Below are 21,363 nucleotides of genomic sequence, written 5' to 3' on the forward strand. Positions count from 1 at the left end.
TTGTTCCTTTTCCAGCAAAGCTTCTCTTTAAATAGGATGCCACAAATCACCCCCAACCGCCTGCAAACCCTCTTCTAAGTGTGTTTGCCAGTGTGTGTGTGTGTGTGTGTGTGTGTGCGTGCGCGCGCGAGGCTTAGAGTGTGAAAGCAGGAGATTGGGTGAGAGTGTCGGGGTGTGTGTTTTAAGAGTATATGTGAAAATTGTGAGTGGAATTGTGAGTGCGCATATGTGCGTGGGGGTGTGTGATTGTGAGTGTGATTGTGCATTTGAGAGTGTAAATGTGACCAAGAGCTTTTGAGTGAGGATGTGCCTGAGTGGGCTTGGGGGAGTGAGTGAGACTGTGAGTGGGTGTTTATGAGTGAGGTGTACGATCAGCCAATCAATCAGTGGTTTTTATCGAGTGCTTACTGTGTGCTGCAGAACACTGTACTAAGTGCTTGGGAAAGTACAATACAGTAGAGACGGAGGACTGATCCCTGCCCACAGGGAGCTGATCCCTGCCCACAGGGAGCTTACAGTCTTCGGGAGGAGACACTAAAATAGATTGAGTCGGCAAATAGTAGAATATAGGAATATTTACATAAGTTTCTTGGGGCTGGGGTGAATTTAAAAGTGCTTAAAGGGGTACACAGCCAAGTTCACAGTGGATACAGAGGACAGGGTGAGTAGGGGAAATAAAAAGCTTAGTCTGGGAAGGTCTCTTGGAAGAGATGTGACTTCAGGAGGGTTTTGAAGGTGGAGAGAATGGTGGCCTGTCGGATACGAAGAAGGAGGGAATTCCAGGCCCGAGGGAAGACGCGGACCAAGAGGCCGTGGTGAGATAGACGAGATCCAGGTGCAGTGAGTAGGTGGGCTTTAGAGGAGCGGAGTGTTTAGGCTGGGCTGTAGTTGGAGAGTAGCGAGGTGAGGTAGGAGGGGATCCTGGGCGGTGCTGGGGGAAGGAGGCACCGGACAGGGAGGGTCTTCACCCTCTGTGCGGGAGTCAATGTGGCCAGAGGGCCTCGCCTGCGTCGCTTTTTGCGGCCAGCCGGCCAGCCGCTGGGACAGAGGGAGGAAGGACCAGAGAGGAGAGATGGAGAAGAGAGGAGGGAGGGAGGAAAAGAGGGAGGAAGGAGGGAGAAACGAGGAGAGATGGAGGAGGAAGGAGAAGGGAGGGAGGAGAGATGGAGGAGGAAGGAGGAGGGAGGAGAGAGGGAGAAGGGAGGGAGGAGAGAAGGAAAAGGGAGGGAGAAGAGAAGGAAAAGGGAGGGAGGCGAGATGGAGAAGGGAGGGAGGAGAGGTGGAGAAGGGAGCAAGGAGAGAGGGAAAAGGGAGGGAGGAGAGATGGAGAAAGGAGGGAGAAGAGATGGAGAAGGGAGAAAGGAGGGAGAAGGGAGGAGAGATGGAGGAGGAGGGAAAAGGGAGGAAGGAGAGAGGGATAAGGGAGGGAGATGGAAAAGGGAGGAAGGAGGGAGGAGAGATGGAGGAGGAAGGAGAAGGGAGGAAGGAGAGAGGGAAAAGGGAGGGAGGAGAGATGGAGAAAGGAGGGAGAAGAGATGGAGAAGGGAGAAAGGAGGGAGAAGGGAGGAGAGATGGAGGAGGAGGGAAAAGGGAGGAAGGAGAGAGGGATAAGGGAGGGAGATGGAAAAGGGAGGAAGGAGGGAGGAGAGATGGAGGAGGAGGGAGAAGATGGAGGAGGAAGGAGAAGGGAGGAAGGAGAGAGGGAAAAGGGAGGGAGGAGAGATGGAGAAGGGAGGGAGGAGGGAAGAGAGATGGAGGAGGAAGGAGAGAGGGAGAAGGGGAAAGGAGGGAGGAGAGATGGAGGAGGAAGAAGAGAGGGAGAAGGGAGGGAGGAGAGATGGAGGAAGGAGGGAGAAGGGAGGATGGACGGAGGAGGGAGGAAGGGGACGGTGTCTCCTCCCGGCCGCCTGTCGGCTATGCCGTGAGCCCAGGTAGCCCTCTGTGGACCCAGGTGGTCCACCGAGGGCCCGAGCAGTCGCTCCCAGGGTCCGTCGGGGTAAGGGCAGTCCGGCCGGGGGGCTGGAGAGGGCCCGAGCGGCCGGGCTCCCGGACTCCGGGCTCCCCGGGCCGGCCTCGCCTGGCCGCTGGGGCCCGGGCCCCGCGCCGCCTCCTGCGGGGAAGTAACCAACGAAGTAACCTAGATCTGTCAGCGCTCCATCCGGGAAGACAAATCCCTGCAACGGCCGGGAACCGTCGGGGTGGGCCGGAAGGTGGGTCTGGGGGCGAGCCCCCGGCTGGTCCCGGGGGACCTGGGATGGGGAGGCGGAGGACTGGGGGGCTTCGGCTCCAGCCCCTCTCCTCGCCCCTCCCTCCCTCCAGCTCCACGATCAATCCGACAGGCAACAGGGGGAAAGAGGCAAAACAAAACACTCTAAATATTTAATGGGGTCGGGGGCGGGGGGAGCCAAGAGAAGAGAAGGCCCCTCCATCCGCCGCCCGGCCCTGCCAGCCGTCTGGCTCCTGTGCCAGCAGCCGGCCGGAGCTGCCTTCCCCCATCCCGGGCCGGCCCCTAACGAGGCCGGGAATGGCCCGGATCGATAACAGAGTTGGAGCTCCATCGGCGCAGGGGTCAGCCCGTCTGCAGTTCCGCCCCGAGACCACCCCCACGGCCCCCACCCACCACCCACCGGGCCTGCTGGAGAAACTCTGGCCGAGGAAGCCCAGGAGAGTCCCTCTGCACCCTTGGAAGGCGTGACCGGGGCAGAAGCCCCCGGCCCACCGAGGGAGAGGGTCGGCCCCTGGGGGCTTGGGCGCGGGAAGGCGCTGGGGATGGAGAGTGGATGGAAAGGGGGGGAGAAGTGAGAAGGCGGGGCAACTGGGTTTCACTTGGACTGGCCAAGGCCTAAGCCCCTGCCCCTGCCCCAGAGAAGCGGCAGCGTGGCCTAGTGGGTAGAGCACCGGCCTGGGAGTCGGAAGGACCCGCCCCGGCTCTCCTCCTGGCTCCGCTACCTGGCCGCGGTGTGACCTCGAGCAAGTCACTTCTCCGCGCCTCGGTTCCCTCGTTTGTAAAATGGGGATCGAGACCGTGAGCCCCGAGTGGGACGGGGATTACGTCCGACCCAGTTAGCTTGAGTCTACCCCAGTGCTTAGTACGGTGCCTGTCACAGAATAAGTGCTTAACAAATACCATTATTATTACTGTTCTTAATAAGCCTCCTCTAGACTGTAACCTCATTTTGGGCAGGGGATGTGTCTGTAATATTGTTACATCGTACTCTCCCGAGCGCTTAGTACAGTGCTCTTCATTCATTCATTCAATCGTTCATTGAGCGCTTGCAGGGTGCGGAGCTCACAACTAAACGCTTGTGAGAGTACAGTACAACGATAAACAGACACGTTCTCCGCCCACAGTGCTCGGCGTACAGTAAGCGCTCAATAAATGTGATCGACTGACCGACCGACTCTCCCAGAAGACAGGGTTTCGTTAGTGGGGTCGTCCAAGGGACAAGGTGAAGCGGGCAGCCCCCAGACCTAGAGAGAGGAGACAGGGCCGTGGGGGCGCTCAGAGGAGCGTGGCAGATGAGCCCAGCCCCGGCCCGGAGTGGCAGGGAGCCGAGGAAGTTTTTGCGGGAGCATTAGAAAATGTTGACATGTTTTTTGAAACAATTTCAGATCTGATATCTCCGCCAGATTGAGTTTGTAACCAGCTTTATTGTTTAAGCCTGCTGGGATTTCATCAAAGGCGTCTGCTGTTTACCCAGAACCATTTCATTGGAGAAAACAGCAAACAGACCTGCATTTCTATCTGATTTCACTTTTTCCTTTTGCTCACGAATTTAAGTGCTTGTGAGAAGCAAGGCCGATAAGGCGACGCGGCGTGGATCAGATCGCGGACGGGCCCGGCTGCTGCCGGCGAATTTATTAATAGAGTGACGGAAGGCCAGAGCCTCCCGCCGGCAGAGCCGCTTCTTCAGCCACGGGGCACCCGGGGCGGGGTCACAAGTCTCGCCTCCTCTGACAGGCTCCTACTAGACTTTCCAGGTCTTTGGACCTCGGGGTCTTTTTTTCCAGCTCCTGGATGATTTGAAACCCAGGAGACCAAAGACTGAACATCTGTTCTCTTTTCAGTTTTTGTGATATTTGTTAAGCACTCACTATGTGCCAGGCACTGTAGTAAGTGCTGGGAAAATAATAATAATAATTGTGGTATTCGTTAAATGCTTACTATGTGCCAGGCACTGTGCTAAGTGCTGGAATGGATATGAGCAAATTGGATTGGACAGAGTCTCGATCCCACATGGGGCTCACGGTCTTAAACCCCATTTTACAGATGAGGTAACTGAAGCACAGAGAAGTTAAGTGACTTGCCCAGGGTCATCCAGCAGACAGGTGGTTGAACCGGAATTAGAACCCAGTTCCTTCTGACACCCAGGTACGAGCTAATCGGATTGGACACAGTCCATGTCTCACAAGGGGCTTACAATTTTAGCTCATTATGGCAGGGAACGTGACTTCTAATACTGTTACATTGTACTCTCCCAAGTGCTTGGTACAGTGCTGTGCACATAGTAAGCGCCCCATAAATATCATTGATTGTGATCCCCATTTTACAGAGGAGGTCACTGAAGCACAGAAAGGTTAAGTGACTTACCCAGGGTCACACAGCAGACAGATGGTGTAGCCAATATTAGAATGCAGGCCTTCTGACTCTAAGGCCCATGTTCTTTCCACTAGACCACACTACTTCTGTGTTCCCTCAGACATATTCCCGGAGGGAAGGAGATCTGTCCTGCCTGACCGCAGCCTCTAATAATAACTGTGGTATTTCTTAAACACTTACACCTCTATACTGTAAGCTCATTATGGGCAGGGAACGTATCCACTAATTCTGTTTAATTGTACTCTCCCAAGAGCTTAGTACAATGCTCTGCACATAGTAAGCGCTCAACAAATACCATTGATTGACTTTGTGCAAGCACAGGAAACTCAGATTGGACCCAGGCACTGGTCTACATGGGGCTCCCAGTCTAAGGGGAAGGGAGACCAGGTATTTCATCCCCATCTTACAGATGAGGAAACTGAGACACAGAGAAATTAAAGGACTTTTCTAAGGTTATACAGCAAACAAGTGACAGAGCCAGGTTTACAACCCCAGACTCCAGACCCTCAGTCCTAGGAAGGGTCAGCCTGCTTCTGACTGGGGTCGGGGCAGAACTGGGGGAAAGGAGCCTCTCTCTCACCTCCTGGGGTAACTCAATGGACTCACTGCCTCCTGGCTGTTTTACCTTCAAACCAGGGAATCTAATCTCCCTACCAGGATGAAGCAGCTTGACCTAGTGGATAGAGCATGGTCCTGGGTCTTAGAAGGACTTGGGTTCTAATCCCGGCTCCACCACTTATCCTCTGTGTGACCTTGGGCAAGTCATTTCACTTCTCTGGGTCTCAATTACCTCATCTGTAAAATGGGGATTAAGACTGTGAGCCCCATGTGGGACAGGGACTGTGTCCCAGCTGATGATCGTGTGAAAACTGCTCTCGGTGGGTCGGGGGGAGGCTCGGGGTGGTTCGGGAGGAGACAAACTAGTTGACAGAAGTTCAGCTCGGAGCCACTTGGATGGAGTCTAACCCTCCGGGGTCTGTTTGGGTGGCCCTGGTGACCCCAGGCCGCTACAACCAGAGCGGACCCAGCTTCCACCTCGCACGTTTCCAGTCTGTGAGAACGCGGCAGGCCACTCCATTGGGAACACAATCATGTTGATCTTGAAAAATGGGCTTGGGCCCTGAGGGGGAGTATCATCAATCCAGAACATGACACAGAGCTCTTTAAAATGGAGCCGTGGGGACGCCCGGCTCGAAGGAGCTGGCAGAGGTGGCTGGCAGGGGGCAAGCCAGGGAGGAGCAGAGTGAGCCCTGCCCAGGTAACAGAGGTGGCGGGATCTTGCTAGTGTCATGGCTAGGGTCTCGGCTGGCCCGCCTCCCTCCGACAACCCCCAGCTCCCTTCCTCTGGAGATTCTCCCTACCGTTCTAGAACCTTCTTAAAGAATTTAAATCTTCCCCTAGAAGAGGGGTGTGGGATTTGGGGGGCAAGGAGGAGAAGGGGAAGAGAGGAAAAGCAGTGTTGCTTAATGGAAAGAACACGGGCCTGAAAGTAAGAGGAACTGAGTTCTAATCCCAGCTCTTACACTTGTTTGCTATGGGACCTTGGGCAACTCACTTAACTGCTCTATGCTTCAGTTATCTCATCTGTAAAATAGGGATTAACTGTGAGCCCCATGAGGGACAGGGACTGTGTCCAACCTGGTTAGCCTGTATCTACCCCAGCTTTTACTATAGTGCCTGGCCAATAATAAGCACTTAACAAATACCATAAAAAAAAATCAAAGCTTCCCAAAGATTGATTGGTCCCCTGAACCAGGAGGTCCGGGATGTGGCTAATGGACTCTCCGACTTCATCAAGCCAATGTACTCGTCTTTCCTTGCCTCACCTTTCCTTTAGACTGATCTCTTGATTGAGCGTGGGGCTCTTGCTTTCTATTTTCTGGCCTCCGTGAAGCTCCCTGTTGGCTTGCTTGTTGCTGCTGGTCTGAGAAGCCCTGAGACCTGTTTCTTATTCAAAAGGGCCTTGTTTTCCCTCAGTCGGGGCCTGGGCCATGTGACAAGGTGTGGGATTAGACAGGGCTCCAGGGAGGTTGGCCTAGCAGGCACTGCAGAAACAGAAAGGCTTTTTTTGAATGGTATTTGTTAAGTGCTTACTATGTGTCAGGCACTGTTCAAATCCCTGGGGTAGATACAAGCTAATCAGGTTGGACACAGTCCCTCTCCCATAGGGGCCTCACAGTCTTAATCCCCGTTTTACAGATGAGTCAACTGAGCCCCAGAGAAGTCAAGTGACTTGCCCAACATCTCACAGCAGACAAGTGGCAGAGCCGGGACTAGAACCGTGGTCCTTCTGACACCCAGGCCTGTGGTCTATCCACTAGGCCACGCTGCTTCTGTTTCCAGTGGTTTCCAACTGCTCTTCCTGGTTCTGCCCAACAGTTCTGCCAGCCTGATTGGCAGTGTCCTCCCAGATCCAAAGAAGGACCAGTCTTTTTTTTTATGGTATTTGTTAAGCACTTACTATGTGACAAACACGGTTCTAAGCACTGGGGAAAGTAGACGTGGGATTCACAGTCTAAGTAGGAGAGAGAACAGGTATTGAATCCCCATTTTACAGTTGAAGAAACTGAGGCAAAGAGAAGTGAAGTGACTTGCCCAAGGACACACAGCAAGCAGTTATACTCGTCTGCTCAACTGTATATATTTTCATTACCCTATTTATTTTGTTAATGAAATGTACATCGCCTTGATTCTATTTAGTTGCCATTGTTTTTACGAGATGTTCTTCCCCTTGACTCTATTTATTGCCATCGTTCTCGTCTTTCCGTCTCCCCCGATTAGACTGTAAGCCCGTCAAACGGCAGGGACCGTCTCTATCTGTTGCCGACTTGTTCATTCCAAGCGCTCAGTACAGTGCTCTGCACATAGTAAGCGCTCAATAAATACTATTGAATGAGTGAATGAATGAAGCAATTGGCAGAGCCAGGATGTGAATTTCTGAACTCTGACTCCGAGGCTTGGGCTCTGTCCACCAGGCCTCACGGCTTCTCAGTCTCTGTCACGTTCAGTCTCCCCAGCTGATCTGACATCCCCTACGACTCAGGACCCGGGCTGGGGGCTCACGGTTAAGTCATCAGGAAAGGGACGTCTCCTCCAAGAGGCCTTCCCTGGTTAAACCCTCCTTTCCTCTTCTTCCACTCCCTTCTGTGCCTCCCTGACTTGCTCCCTTCATTCATCCCCCTCCCAGCCCCACAGCACTTAATAATAATAATAATAATAATAATGTTGGTATTTGTTAAGCGCTTACTATGTGCCGAGCACTGTTCTAAGCGCTGGGGTAGACATAGGGGAATCAGGTTGTCCCACGTGGGGCTCACAGTCTTAATCCCCATTTTACAGATGAGGGAACTGAGGCACAGAGAAGTTAAGTGACTTGCCCACAGTCACACAGCCGACAAGTGGCAGAGCTGGGATTCGAACTCATGAGCCATGACTCCAAAGCCCGTGCTCTTTCCACTGAGCCACGCTGCTTCTCACTTATGTATGTATATGTAATTGATTTATTTATATTAATGTGGGTCTTCCCCTCTAGGTCGTAAGCTCGTTGTGGGCAGGGAATGCGTCTGCTATACTGTTATGTTATATTCTCCCGAGTGCTTAGTATGCTCTGCACACAGTAAGAGCTCAATAAATACAACTGACTGACTGTCTCATTGTGGGCAGGGAACACGCCTACCAACTCTGTTGTATTGTACTGTCCCAAGCGCTTAGTACAGTGTTCTGCATACAGTACGTGCTCAATAAATACCATTGATTGCTTGGTTGGTCCTGGGAGAGGCTGGTGGCTGTGTGGGGAGGAGGAAGCAGAGTATCCAAGTGGAAAGAACCCGGGCCTGGGAGTCAGAGGACCTGAGTTTGTAATCTTGGCTCTGCCACATTCCTGTCGTGGGGCCTTAGGCAAGTCACTTCACTTCTCTCTGCCTCAGCTTCCACACCTGTAAAATGGGGATTAAATCCTACTCCCTCCTACTTAGACTGGGAGCCCCATATGGGACAGCAGCATGTCCAACCTGCTTATCTCATATCTACACCCCAATGCTTAATACAATGCTTGGCACAAAGTAAGCACTTAATAAGTGCCATTAAAAAAAATGGAGGAAGGTGGGGACCCAGTGTGTTTGGAAGAATACAGTACAACTTGGGATGGATTGGTTCTTCTCTTTCCTCCACTCCCTTGACTGAAACCCTGCCCTCTCCCCAACAAGCTCCCCCGGCCAGTGGGCGGATTCCATGGCAAGGCGCCCCTCACCAGTCCTTTGCTTTGAATCTGAAAGCACCCAGAGTAACCCCTTGATTTAGAGCGATGAAATGTAAATCTCAGCGTTCCCGAACTCCCCCTTCGGCACCGATCCCATCAGCATCTCATTCCTGTTACCTGGGGCTCCTCCAGGTCTCATTTAGTGGATCCTGTCAGCTGAGCACCTCCTCGGCGACCATCTCGGCCCGGTTCTTACATCTATCACACCTGCGCTGTGACAATGTAATTTTTATCTCTGGTTGTTTATTTCTCAGATGGAACTACTTGTAAATTCCAAGAAGAAAATATATCCCTGCATGTGACAGAACCAGCGCAGGGCGATTAATCTGGGCTTTTAAGACTGGAATGCAAAACTGGGGGATGTTGCTTTGGGTGTTTAGAGCCAAGTCACCCCTTCGGGGGGCAGCTGTTGGGCTTGGATTTTGGGGGGAGAGCTGAGATGCCTGGGTTGAGTCTGATCATGGTACAGGTCTTGACAGAAGCTCCCTCTAGATTGTAAGCTTGTTGTGAGCGGGGAATGTCTCTGTTATATTGTACTCTCCCAAGCACTTAATACAGTGCTCTGCACAGAGTAAGCATTCAATAAATACAACTGACCGACTGATTGACTCACTGTGGGCAGAGAACGTTTACCAACTCAGTTGCATTGTACTCTCCCAAGCATTTTGTACAGTGCTCTGTACACAGTAAATGCTCAATAAATACCATTGTTCGGTTGAGAGGATGAGATTCTCCAGGACACGTATCTGGGCTCCACCCTCTTGGGTTGAGGCCTTTAGTCAGTGCTCGAGCATCAAGAATGGCCTATCAGGGAGAAATCAATCAAACGATCAATTGATCGTATGTATCGAGTGCTTACTATGTGCAGAGAGCTTTGCTCAGCTCTTGGGAGAATCCAACAGGGAGCTTACAGTCTAGACGGGGGAGACAGGCAATAATAAAAATTATGATTATGTACATAAATGCTGTGGGGCTGAGGGTGGAGTGAAAAAAGGTTGTAAATCCAAGTGCAAGGGCGATGCGGGGAAAGGGAGAGAGCATGGCAGGAAGGGCCTAGCTGCTTCAAGTCGAGAATGGGCGGGACTGTGGGAGTTGAGGGTCGGGGTTAAGTGGGCTGGCAGAGTTGGGCAGTCAAATGCCATAGAGATCAGAGCTGGAGAAGGAGGGATAATGACTGCTCTTACATTCCAGCCATGTAAATGTTTGCATCCCCTCTCCGGCGAGTATAGAGTGAAGTAGGGCTTGCTCTGTCCAGAGAGGGAGGGTGACGGAAAGAGGTTTGGGCAGACACCCCTGGGCGTGACCGGAAAACATGTACCGGCGGCTGCCGGGACTGACTGGACTCAGGTTTGAGGCAGATCGAGATGGAGCGAAATGTACGACAGAAGGGCCGGCGAGGCAGAGGCAGTGGCTTCGCACATCTGCGGCCCGAGAGAGTCAGGCGGGGGCCGGCTGGCCATGTGAGGGAGGATGGGCCCCGTTTCGGCTCCGCTGTAATCCGTGGGGGTGGCTGGGGGAGGGGAGCCGGAAGTGTTGGTGTTGGGCTGCTTCCCAGGGAATCTGTGATCAGCGGGTAGGTGACAAACGAGGAGGTTCTTGCTGTAAAAGAGCATTGCTCCATTTCTTCGTTAGGCTGCTCCTATCCCAAATCTTCCCTCTTCCTCTCCGCCCCGACAGCTGCTGTTTTTAGTACAGATCCTGTTGCAACTTCTTTCTTCCTGGATTCCCTCTCCTCCCCTCTCTAGCCTAACTAAAGTTCTCCTCTCTGTTGCTTGGGGGATTTGTTACTCCTCCCCAGTCTCCCTGGGGACCTGGGGACCAAGCCTCACCTTCCTTTAGTCAGGCTGGACTCCCCAGCTCTGCTCTTAGCTTCTGATAATAACCACAATATAATGGTAATAGTAATGATAGTGTGGCAAACACTGCTCCAAGTCCTGGGGTGGATACCACTTAGGTCAGACGCAGTCCCTGACCCACATGGGGGAAAACAGGTATTTATTTAATCCTCATTTTACAGTTCAGGAAACTGAGGCCCAGAGAGGTGAAGTGATTTGCCCAAAGTCACAGAGCAGCAAAGTGGCAGAGCTGGGATTATTCAATAGTATTTATTGAGCGCTTACTCTGTGCAGAGCACTGTACTAAGCGCTTGGAATGTACAAATCGGTAACAGATAGAGACAGTCCCTGCCCTTTGACGGGTTTACAGTCTAATCGGATTAGATTAGACTGTAATCTAATTACAGTTTAGAACCCAGATCCTCTGATTTCCAAGACCATGCTCCTTCCACTAGCCATGCTGCTTCCAATAATAATAATGACAAGAATGATAATAATAATAAATATAATAATAATGATAATAGGATTGTTAAGCACTCTTTATGTGCCAAGCACAAGGGTAGAGACAGAATAGTCAGGTCGGACACAGCCCCCATCCCACTCAGGGCTCGCAGTCTGAAGAGGAGGGAGAACAAGGATTTAATCCCCATTTTAAAGATGAGGAAACTGAGGCCCAGAAAAGTTAAGAGACTTGCCCGAGGTCACACAGCAGGCAAGGGGGGCAGAGCCGGGGATCAGAACTTAAGTCTCCGGATTCCCCGTCCTGGGTCCTTTTTCACTAAGGCCGCTCTGCTTCTCTCCGGTCCTCACCTGCCCTCTCTACTCCACTTGGGAAAATGAAGCGAGGACTGTGGGGGCCTACCCAGGGTTTTGCCCCTTGGTCCCCAGCACAGTATGTGTGAGTTCCTCTCCGGCTCTCTGATGAGGCCACGGAGGAAAGACTTGCAATCAACAAGAAACGGCTTGGTCCTCTAGGGCTGCTGGGTTCCAGTCCGCCCGCCCCCTCCGTCCAGCCTGCCTCTTCTTCATGGAGAGTCCCTTCGGGTCACAGGGCAGGGCGCCAGGGAGTGGGGCCAATTTGGGTAAAGTCAGGACCCGGCCCTTGGTTAATCCCACTTCCCAGTTGTGAAATTCGACTAATCCTTTGATAAGGATTTAAATGGCAAACCAGACTGCAGAGAGGGATGGCTAATGAATCTTCTTTTAAAACAACAGTCCTGATCCTCCCGGGCTTATGGAAAACATATTTGAGCTAAGCAGATTCCCCTGTGTCCCCTGCCAGAGGCGGCAGGCTGGGAATCTCAGCTAGGCTGATCCCGAATGGATGTCGCCTCCCCAATCCTGCCACGGCACCATCAGCCCTCCTCTCCCCTCCTCCGGGCCCCTCATCCTTCCCTCCCCGGAACCACCTAGGGCCAGATTCCCTGGAGTTTCTCCATCCAGGACGGCTGGATGTTTGCCTGTTTTGCCCAGATTTTCACGGTCTTTGTGTACTTCCTCTGCAGAGACACTTCACACTTGGTGTACACAGACAGCGACAGAGCGGGGAAGGCGGAAAGAATGAATGAGAGCACCGCACACTGCCACACGCACACATGTGTGCTCACACATGCATACGTACACACACACACACACACACACACACACACACCCCACCATTTCTCTGGAGAAGCCCCATAAAATTCAGGGAGATGCGATTCCTTGAGTCGACGGAGAAAGTACAGTCAGGGAAAAACCAGACTCGGAGCCTCAGTGGCAGAGCTGTGCTTAAGGGGGTTCTCGGCTATGTCGGGGCCTTGGGGACTGGGGGAAGAGGAGCTGAGATGGACCAGAGAGAAGTAGTGCAAATATAGCTGACTTCCAGCCAAGTGGATATTCCAGTGGGATGCGGAAACCTCTGAGTAGACTCCAGAGGGCCGGGAGAAGAGTGTTACATTATTGACCCCACAGAGTGAGACACAACTAAGAGAGAACGGAGCTGTCTGACTGGAGTAGAGACCTCCCTACTGGTGTCATGGCATTCCCTCCTCCCGACCCCCACTCCTCTCCTCTTCCCAGTCTGCTTCAGTCAGAACGACTGTAAATGTCAGTGCCTTTTAGGGAGCGTGGCGAGGAAGGAGAGGAAGCGTCAAACACAAGGGGTTGTCTCTTTTCTCAGAATGGCCACTCCCAGCCTCCCTCCTCTAGCTGGGAGAAGGCCGCTGTGGCCCGCAGAGAGAGAGGCCATCTTGATGCGTTGAGTACCCGGCTCTCTTGACTTTGGTGTTAGCACCTGAGGGCCCTTTTACCGCCAGACTCATTGGACTAATAATTGTGATGATTTGTGGTATGTACTAACTGTGTTCCAAGCAGTGTATTAAGGTCTGGGAAGATACAAGATAAACAGGTGGACACAGTGGACACAGTCCCTGCCCCAGATGGGACTTACAATCTAAGTAAGAGAGAGAACAGGTATTTAAAACCCATTTTACAGATAAAGGAAAGCGGGGCACAAGAAAGTGAAATAAATGACTCTCCTAAGGTCACACAGAAGGCAAGTGGAGGAGTAGGGATTAGAACCCAGGTCTTCTGACTCCCAGGACTGTGCTCTTTCCGCTAAGTCATCCCGATTTTGGACTTGTATTTCCATGATGTTTTTAACTGAAGGTATTTTGTCTTTCCAACTGAGTCTGTAGCCAAACTCTTCACCTTATTCTTAGATCGTAAGCCCCCGGAAGGCCAAGGATCATGTCTAATTCTCACCTGGGTATTTTTTTCCCAGAGCTCAGTACAGTGCTCTGCAGGAAGGAAGCGTTGAATAAGTACTATGACTACCCCAGCTATATATCTGAGACTCCCTGCCATAGTTCAGTTAACAGAGGAGAGCCACTTTAACTGGAGATCTCCTGAGTTTAAAGGTGAGCCTGCAACAGCCTCCAGAGGAGGGAGGCAGCCAGGAAAATAATAACATTTTTATAGCAATAGCAATAACATAAGTAATGTCAAGTGCTAACTACGTGCCAAGCAAGGGGCTAGATACAAGATCATCAGTTTGGACACAGTCCCTGTTCCACATAGGGCTCACAGTCTGTGAGAGGGAGAACAGGTATTGAATCCCCATTTTATAGATGAGGAAACTGAGGCAGAGAAAGGATAAGGGACCTGTCCGAGGTCACACGGCAGGCAAATGGCAGATCCGGATCGGAAGACAGATCTGACTTTCATTCATTCTGTCGTTCATTCGATCGTATTGATCGAGCGCTTACTGTGTGCACAACACTGTACTGAGTGCTTGGGAGAAGACAAAAAGACTTGTGGGCAGGGAACGTGTCTACCGACTCTATTGTATTGTACTCTCCTGAGTGCTTAGTACAGTGCTCTGCAAACAATAAGCACTCAATAAATGCGACGGATCGATCGATCGACTCAGTTTTCCACAAGACCACACTGCTTTTCTAATACTAATGCTTCTCTAATACAGTCTAGAGGACTGTAAGCTCGTTGCGGGCAGGGATGTGTCTGTTATATTGTTGTATTTTACGCTGTTTCACTGTACTCTCCCCAGAGTATAGTACAGTCCTCTGCACATATAAGCACTCAATATATACGATTGAATGACAGATTAATATGTGTGGCGAGGGCTGGTCTAGGAGGAGAGATGTTGGGATGGAAAATCAGATACAAGGGAGTCTGCCTGCCCACGATTCCCTCCTTCTTGCACCGCCCCACCTTCCATCCATCTTCTGAGGCGAAAAGCCCCTGGCCCGTGGAGGGTGCCATTCCCAGGCTCGTCCGTGCCATCTCCCTTCCCTCAGAGGTCGGAAGACTTGGGCTTGCAGCTGGTAGTTCCGTGCCTCCAGACTGATGAACACCATCTTCTGGAACATAAGGGCGCTTATTTACAACTTCCCATCTTCCAGCAGCAATCGGGTGGCGATTGGAGAGGCTCATCTTGGCGAGAGCGAAGTGCTGAAGTGCCGGGCGCGCGGCTCAGCTTCTCCCGGGTGTTTTTGGTTTCCCTGAACTCTGCTAATGGGCTGGGGTGTGTGTGTGTGTGTGTGTGTGTGTGTGTGTGTGTGTGTGTGTGTGTGTGGAACCAGGTGCCCCTCCCTTCCTTCCTCCCTCCTGCTCCCCCATCTCCCCTTGCCGGGCAGGAGAAACCATTCTCTGCCTTCTCGGCCTCGCTGCCTTTGGCTGCTCTTAAAATATTCAGTGCTGTTGGCCACTGATTTCACAGCAGGTCAAAGCCTGCGGAAAGAACAGTAGGGGGGGAAAAAAGTGTGGCGGTGAGATTAAACTCGGCTCAGCAGGCCCGGGCGGCAGGCTGGGGCTTGGAGAAGAGCAGGGACCGGCCGAGGCTCCTCTAGGGACGGAGGCCGGGGAGGGGCCACGGGGGAATCGTTCCAGAGAGGGGCAGAGGTGGCGGAGGGGGAGAAGATGCGATAAGGACCGAATCTGGGATGCAGGCCAATGCGGCCAGGAGGTTTGGGCACCCACCTGGAACAGACCCTCCGGCTCTGGTTGGCTCGCCTGGACCGCCGCTCAACCTATCACGCCCCTGCCTCGTTGCTAGGTAACTGAGACAGAGTTGGACCTCCTATGCAATGATCTTTTTACTTAACAGCATTTTTAGGACTCGTTTTGGAAGTTGTAGCATCTGCCGCCAGAGGAATGGTCCCCCGCCTTGGCGGAGTCCCTCCTGCTCCGAGGGGCCTGGTACCGACTCTGAGGGGCTTGCTCTCTTCTCAGTCCTAGACTCAGCCTGGCGAGGTGCGGGGCGCGGGGTCGGCTGTTGGCAGTTGGTTGCTTCCTCCCCCCACCTGCCATTTATTTCAGCATCTGTGCCCCCCGCTGGACTGTAAGCTCCTTGAGGGCAGGTCTCTCTCTAAGAGAGACCAACTCTATCGTACTCTCCCAAGTGCTTAGTACAGTGCTCTGCTTGGAGTAAGGGCTTAATCCGATCGAATGATTGGCTCTTTGAATCTCGTGGGATCATTTCAGGGGGAGGTTCTACCTGCGGGGGTGGGGACCAGGGACTCAAACCTGGAGCAGGGGAGTCAACGCCGGAGGTTGTTGGTTGCTAAAATAGAACGGCCTCTTCTCTTGGCAGGAGAGACATCAAGGGCAAACCTGGCGGGGGAAAGAAAGCAAGGTCACTCTGCCCCACGGCAAGATCAGAAACTCCTGAAGGCAGCGGCTGGTGGATAGGGATGACTCCAAAATGCAGAGTTCTGGAACTAAATGGAATTTCAGTAGATCAAGTGTTCCGCCCCCACCTTTTAAAAAACAATTTTTTTTAGGAATTTGTTAAGCGTTTATTGTGTGCCAGGCACCGGGATAGATACAAGCTAATCAAACTAGACACAGTCCTTGTCTCACAGTTTTAATCCCTATTTTACAGATGAGGAAACCGAGATACAGGGAAGTTATTTGCCCAAGGTCAAAGAGCAGACAAGTGAAGGAACTGGGATTTGAACTCAGGTCCTGCTGAGTCCCAGACCTGTTCTCTAGCCACGAGGCTAGGCTGCTTCTCTTTCCTTTGCCTCCAGGACAAATGGAGGGCTGGGTTGTTTAAAATTCTCTGGGGGTCGGGGGGAGGTACTACTGTCTTTCTCCTCACCTCGTTCCAGTGTTTATTAATAATAATAACCGTGGTATTTGTTAAGCATTGACTATGTGCCAAGCACTATACTAAGCACTGAGGTGGTTACAAGCAAATTGGGTTGTCCCACAAGGGGCTCGCAGCCTCAATTTAATACCTCTGAGATTCCAGAATTTCATCCTCCTCTTTATCTCTTGCTGCAGTTTCTTTAGGAGAAGAATAAGGAAGGGCTGGGGCGGAAGTTGGGGAGGGAGGAGAGGGAATTGGAACTCAAGACCGATCGCACGGACCCTGCTCATTGTCCCCCCTGTGGAGGAGGCAAACTTTGGCCTGGGAACCTTTGGCTTCCTTGGGCCTCGGCCCTTGTTCCGGTCCCACCCCGTACCCTGCAAAGCTGGGTCCCAATCAGGCAGAGGGCGTTCACAAGAGAAGCAACTTGAAGGCACCTGAGCCCTCCTTTAGGCTCATAATAATAATAAAAAGTGGTGTTTGTTAAGTGCCTACTATATGCTACGCCTGAGGTAGATACAAATCAATCGGACTGAACAGAGTCCTCACCCATAATGGAGCCGGTAGTCTAAGAGGGAGGGAGAATTTGCATTTAATTCCCATTTTACAGATGAGGAAACTGAGGCCCAGAGAAAATGAGCAATTTGCCCAAGGTCACCCATCTATCAAGGGGCAGAGCCTGGATTAGAACCCCTGTCCCCTGCCTCTCAGCCCCATGCTCTTTCCCATGCCCCTGTCCCCTGACACCTTCGAGGAAGCGGCAGTGGCCAGAGCGGGGATCCCCTAGACTGTAAGCGCGATGTGTCTTTAGGTAAATTACTTCACTTCTCTGGGCTTTTACCTCATCTGTAAAATGGGGATTGAGACTGTGAGCCCCACAGGGGACAGGGACTGCGTCCAACCCGATTTGCTTGTATCAACCCCAGTGCTTGGTACAGTGTCTGGCACAGAAACAGTGCTTAACAAATATCATTATTATTATTACTCTCCCAAGTGCTTAGCACAATGTTCTGCATCCAGTTAGCACTCAGTGAATGCCATAGATGATGATGAGGCTGGCAGGAACTCCACCCCAGGCCAAGTGCTGGCTCACGTGAGGGTAGGTCAGGTGACAAAGCAGCATGGCGTAGTGGATAGAGCCATCTCTAAGATGGTAGCCAAGCTCCAATACTGAGAAACAGTATGGCCTAACGGACAGAGCCTGGGCCTGGGAGTCAGCAAGTCGTGGGTTCTAATCCCGGCTCCACCAATTGCTGCGTGACCTTGGGCAAGGCACTTTACTTCTCTGTGCCTCAGTTACCTCATCTGTAAAATGGGGATCGAGACTATGAGCCCCACGTGGGACAGGGACTGCGTCCAACCTGGTTTTCTGGATCCACCCCGGTGCTTAGTACAGTGTCTTGCACATAGAAAGCACTTAACAAATACCATAATTATTATTATTTCGGACCAAGCACCACCCCTGCCACCCCCTTGGTTTGGCTAGGGTTCTCAGCCCTGTGTCCACACCACAAGTCTTCCCTGTGCATTTAAGAACATCTGTGCTGTTTGGGGGCCAGGGGTGTTTTCCTTGTGAAAGCAGAGCCCTGAAGCTGGACTGAGCCAACTGGTTTTTTTTTTTTTTTTTAAAGCTGTTTGTTTTGTTTTATTGTTTCTCCTCCTGGAAGCATGGTCCATCATCTCCTATCAAAACGAGCAAATACATTTCTCACTCCGGAGCCAGCTCATTCTTACCTGGAACACAGAAAGAATAAGAGTGCGCTTGGAGAGGGAGGAAAATCATACGTTATTTTTAAAAGGCATTTTGAGTGAGGGCTGAATAGAGTTCAAGAAAATTGCCTTAAAGACCCGTTCTCCATGGGGACGGGTGTTTTTTTTTTTTCGTGGAGCACAAGTATTTTGAAACTTAATTGCACATTTGTAAGGGCTACTGTTTTTATTTCTCTCTGGTCTCCGAGGTGGGTTTTGAAGATTGCTGTCTCTCTGTAATGGTTTTCTTTATCTCAAATAAATTCTGCACACCTGCGAGGTGGAGCGGCTTGAAAGAAATGATGTCAAAATTGGCTCTCGATTTAATAAATCTGCAAATGGAGCCCGGCTACAGGGAGGCGATGGGAGTGAAGCTTCTTGGGGCTCTGCCTACCACTCTCTTCTCCTTTCCTGTCAGATCAGCTCCGGTTAATTCATTCTCCTTCGAGGGAGGGAGGGGTTCTGAACCTTTGGATGGCTGAAAGCTGCCACATGAAAGAGCCCGTGGCTCTGGCTCGTGGCTCGAGGGGGCCCTGGGGACGTGACCTTCCCCTGCTTCTTCCTCCTGAAAAATGGCAGTAACAGTTGGGCCTAGGGTATCCTGAACCTGAGGCAGGATTGAATTTCTTAGCCCCATCCCTGGCCTGTGCCGTCTACCCAGGCTCCTGGAGTTCACCAGCCGACAAGAGCCTCATTCTAGTTTGGGTCTGGGGCTGCCTCTGTGATTCCAAAATGCTTTCAATTAGGGCTGACTCAGATTCCTTCACCCGCTTTAATAAGCGGGAACCAGAGGCCAGGTCTTTGGTCTAAGGCGGTGGGCAGACTGGCTAACGACGATGGTCTCGGTGGGAGCTGGGCACCCCCACGGCTCTCACAACCCAGGACTGAGGGAAAAGGCAGCACTGAGGATGGAGAGGCTGACGTTTTCTCTTGGACTGAAGAGGCGTAATGGTTCCCTGGAGAAAGTTGTCATTATTAGCTTTCAACCTCCCTGAAGTGCTCCAGAAATAGGCTACCCTGTTCTACAATAATATTATGAATAATAATAGTATTTATTAAGCGCTTACTATGTGCTAAGCACTACGCACAGTGCTGGAGTCGATACAGTCGGGTCAATGACCTCCAATGTCTCCTTCCTTCTTCTTCTCTCCACTCTCCCTTTCTTTTCCCCTACCCACCTTTTCCTCTTTTTCATCCCCTCCCTCTTCCTAGTGGCTTGAGTATGGGCCTGGAAGTCAGAAGGTCATGAGTTCTAATCCTGCCTCCGCCACTTGTCTGCTGTGTGACTCGGGTGAGTCACTTCACTTCTCTGTGCCTTAGTTATCTCATCTGTAAAACTGGGATTAAGATTGTGAGCCCCATCTGGGACAGGGTCTGTGTCCAAACCATTTATTTGTATTCTCTGCCGCGCCCCCTAGCCCCCCCGTGCTTAGTACAGTGCCTGGCACATAGAGCGCTTAACAAATACCACAAATATTATTGTTATTTTTATAGTATTTATTAAGTGCCCACTATGTACCAATCATTTTACTCAGCCCTGGGATCGATGCAAGCTTACCAGAGTCCACACAGCATTCTCAATCTAAGAGAAAAGGAGAGTAGATATCTTATCCCCATTTATAGTTGAGGAAACAGGCCTTGAGAGGATAAGTGACTTGACCAAGGCAATGTGGCATGGTTAGAACTGGGGTTAAAACCTGGAGCTCCTGACTCCCAGGCCCATACTCTCTTCATTAGACCAGGCTAAGCAAGAAAATCACAGTGCAAGAGAGATTTTCCCCGAAGGCCTGTGGCTGAACTTTAAGAGACCAAGAGTAGGTGCCCCAGAACTCAACTTGGAGGCGAGGAATGAGGCTTTCAGGTCTGTCCGAAAACTAAACTCCAGTAATCCATCTTGGAACTTCAGCTGGGAACACAAGGCTTCTCTCCGCTAATGGGCCGAGTGCCAGGCCTGCCAATAGGGAGTTGGTTTTGTTTATTCAGAAAGGGTAACAGCCATCAAAGGTGCCACCTAAGAATTAGGAGATAAACAGGTGATGATAACAATGATGGTATTTATGCGGTATTTATGAGGACCTTATTATTTTCCAAGGACTGTTCTAAGTGCCGAAGCACTGAAGAATTGATAGTAGTTAAGTCACACACAGTCCTTGTCCCACAGTATAAAGAGGAGGGAGAGCAGGTATTTAACCCCTATTTTACAGATGAGGAAACTGAGGCACAGGGAAGTTAAGTGACTCGCCCAAGGTCACACAGAAATGGGCAGAGGCGGGATGACCAACAGGCCACCTCAGATGGAGATCTCAGCCCTCCCTACCTGTGGTTGGAAAACTGACTTCTGAACTCCTTCCCTCTTAACTTGGGCCTTGGACCTACATTGGCAGAATGGAAAAATTCAAAGTCTCTCTCGTCCGCCCGCAAGCAACCCAAACTCCCTGGCCTGCCTCCCTAGCCGGCCTCCAACCAGAAACGCAAACCTGGAACAACCTCCCAGCTCCTTGTGTCTTATGCTGTCGAGTCGTCTCCGACCCAGAGCGACTCCTCGGACACATCTCTCCCAGAACGCCCCACCTCCAACTGCAATCATTCTGGTAGTTGATCCGTAGAGTTTTCTTGGTAAAAATAGGGATGTGGTTTACCAATGCCTTCTTCTGCGCAGTAAACTTGCGCTGTCGACTCTCTCCCATGCTGCTGCTGCCCAGCACAGGTGAGTTATGACTTGTAGCAGATTGCCTTCCACTCTCTAGTCATTGGGCCAAGCTAGGAATGGAATGGATATGTCTCTGCTCGACTCCCTCCCGTAGCCGAAACTGGTAGAGTACTGGAAATTCTCCAGGTGCAATCCTGAGAGGGTTCCCAGCTCCTACCCTCCTTTAAATCATAGTTCAGGGTCCCCCTCTTCCAGGAAGCTCTACCTGATGAACACCACCTACTCCAATCCACCAGCATTCTCTCTGATCCACCCCTTGAATTCACTCTTCTGCTGACTCCATTTACTGGGGGAAATGTCTGATGATTCTCTAAATAGATTCATCTCATCTCTCCTGTTAGATCAAATGCTCCTCAAGGGCAGGGATGGTGCCAATTGTCTTAGAACAAACCCCAGCATCTCAAAGGAGGCTCCGGACCAAGCGGCTGCTCAGAAATACTTGGGGATGAAGGCAAAGCAGTGTTGCCTAGTAGTTAGAGCCTGGAAGTCAGACACACCTGGGTTCTAGTCTTGGCTCTGTCCCTTGTCTGCTGTGTGACCTCAAGCAAGTCACTTCACGTCTCTGTGCCTCATTTACCTCACCTATAAAATGAGAATTAAGACTGTGAGCCCCAAGGGGGA

The 21,363-nt window shown here is 51.5% G+C and overlaps 1 protein-coding gene and 1 non-coding gene across 2 annotated transcripts in view; one reads left to right on the forward strand and one right to left on the reverse strand.

The window, feature by feature from the left end:
• Positions 1–21,363, forward strand: part of RTN4RL1 (reticulon 4 receptor like 1) — a 65,983-nt gene that overhangs the window by 18,009 nt on the left and 26,611 nt on the right. The gene's annotated exons all lie outside the window — the stretch shown is intronic.
• LOC114818100 lies at positions 20,750–20,886 on the reverse strand. Its single transcript, XR_003765921.1, has one exon. It is a non-coding gene; the product is annotated as a small nucleolar RNA SNORA7 (small nucleolar RNA).

Source organism: Ornithorhynchus anatinus, chromosome 17 (genome assembly GCF_004115215.2).
Source record: "Ornithorhynchus anatinus isolate Pmale09 chromosome 17, mOrnAna1.pri.v4, whole genome shotgun sequence".
Taxonomy (NCBI): domain Eukaryota; kingdom Metazoa; phylum Chordata; class Mammalia; order Monotremata; family Ornithorhynchidae; genus Ornithorhynchus; species Ornithorhynchus anatinus.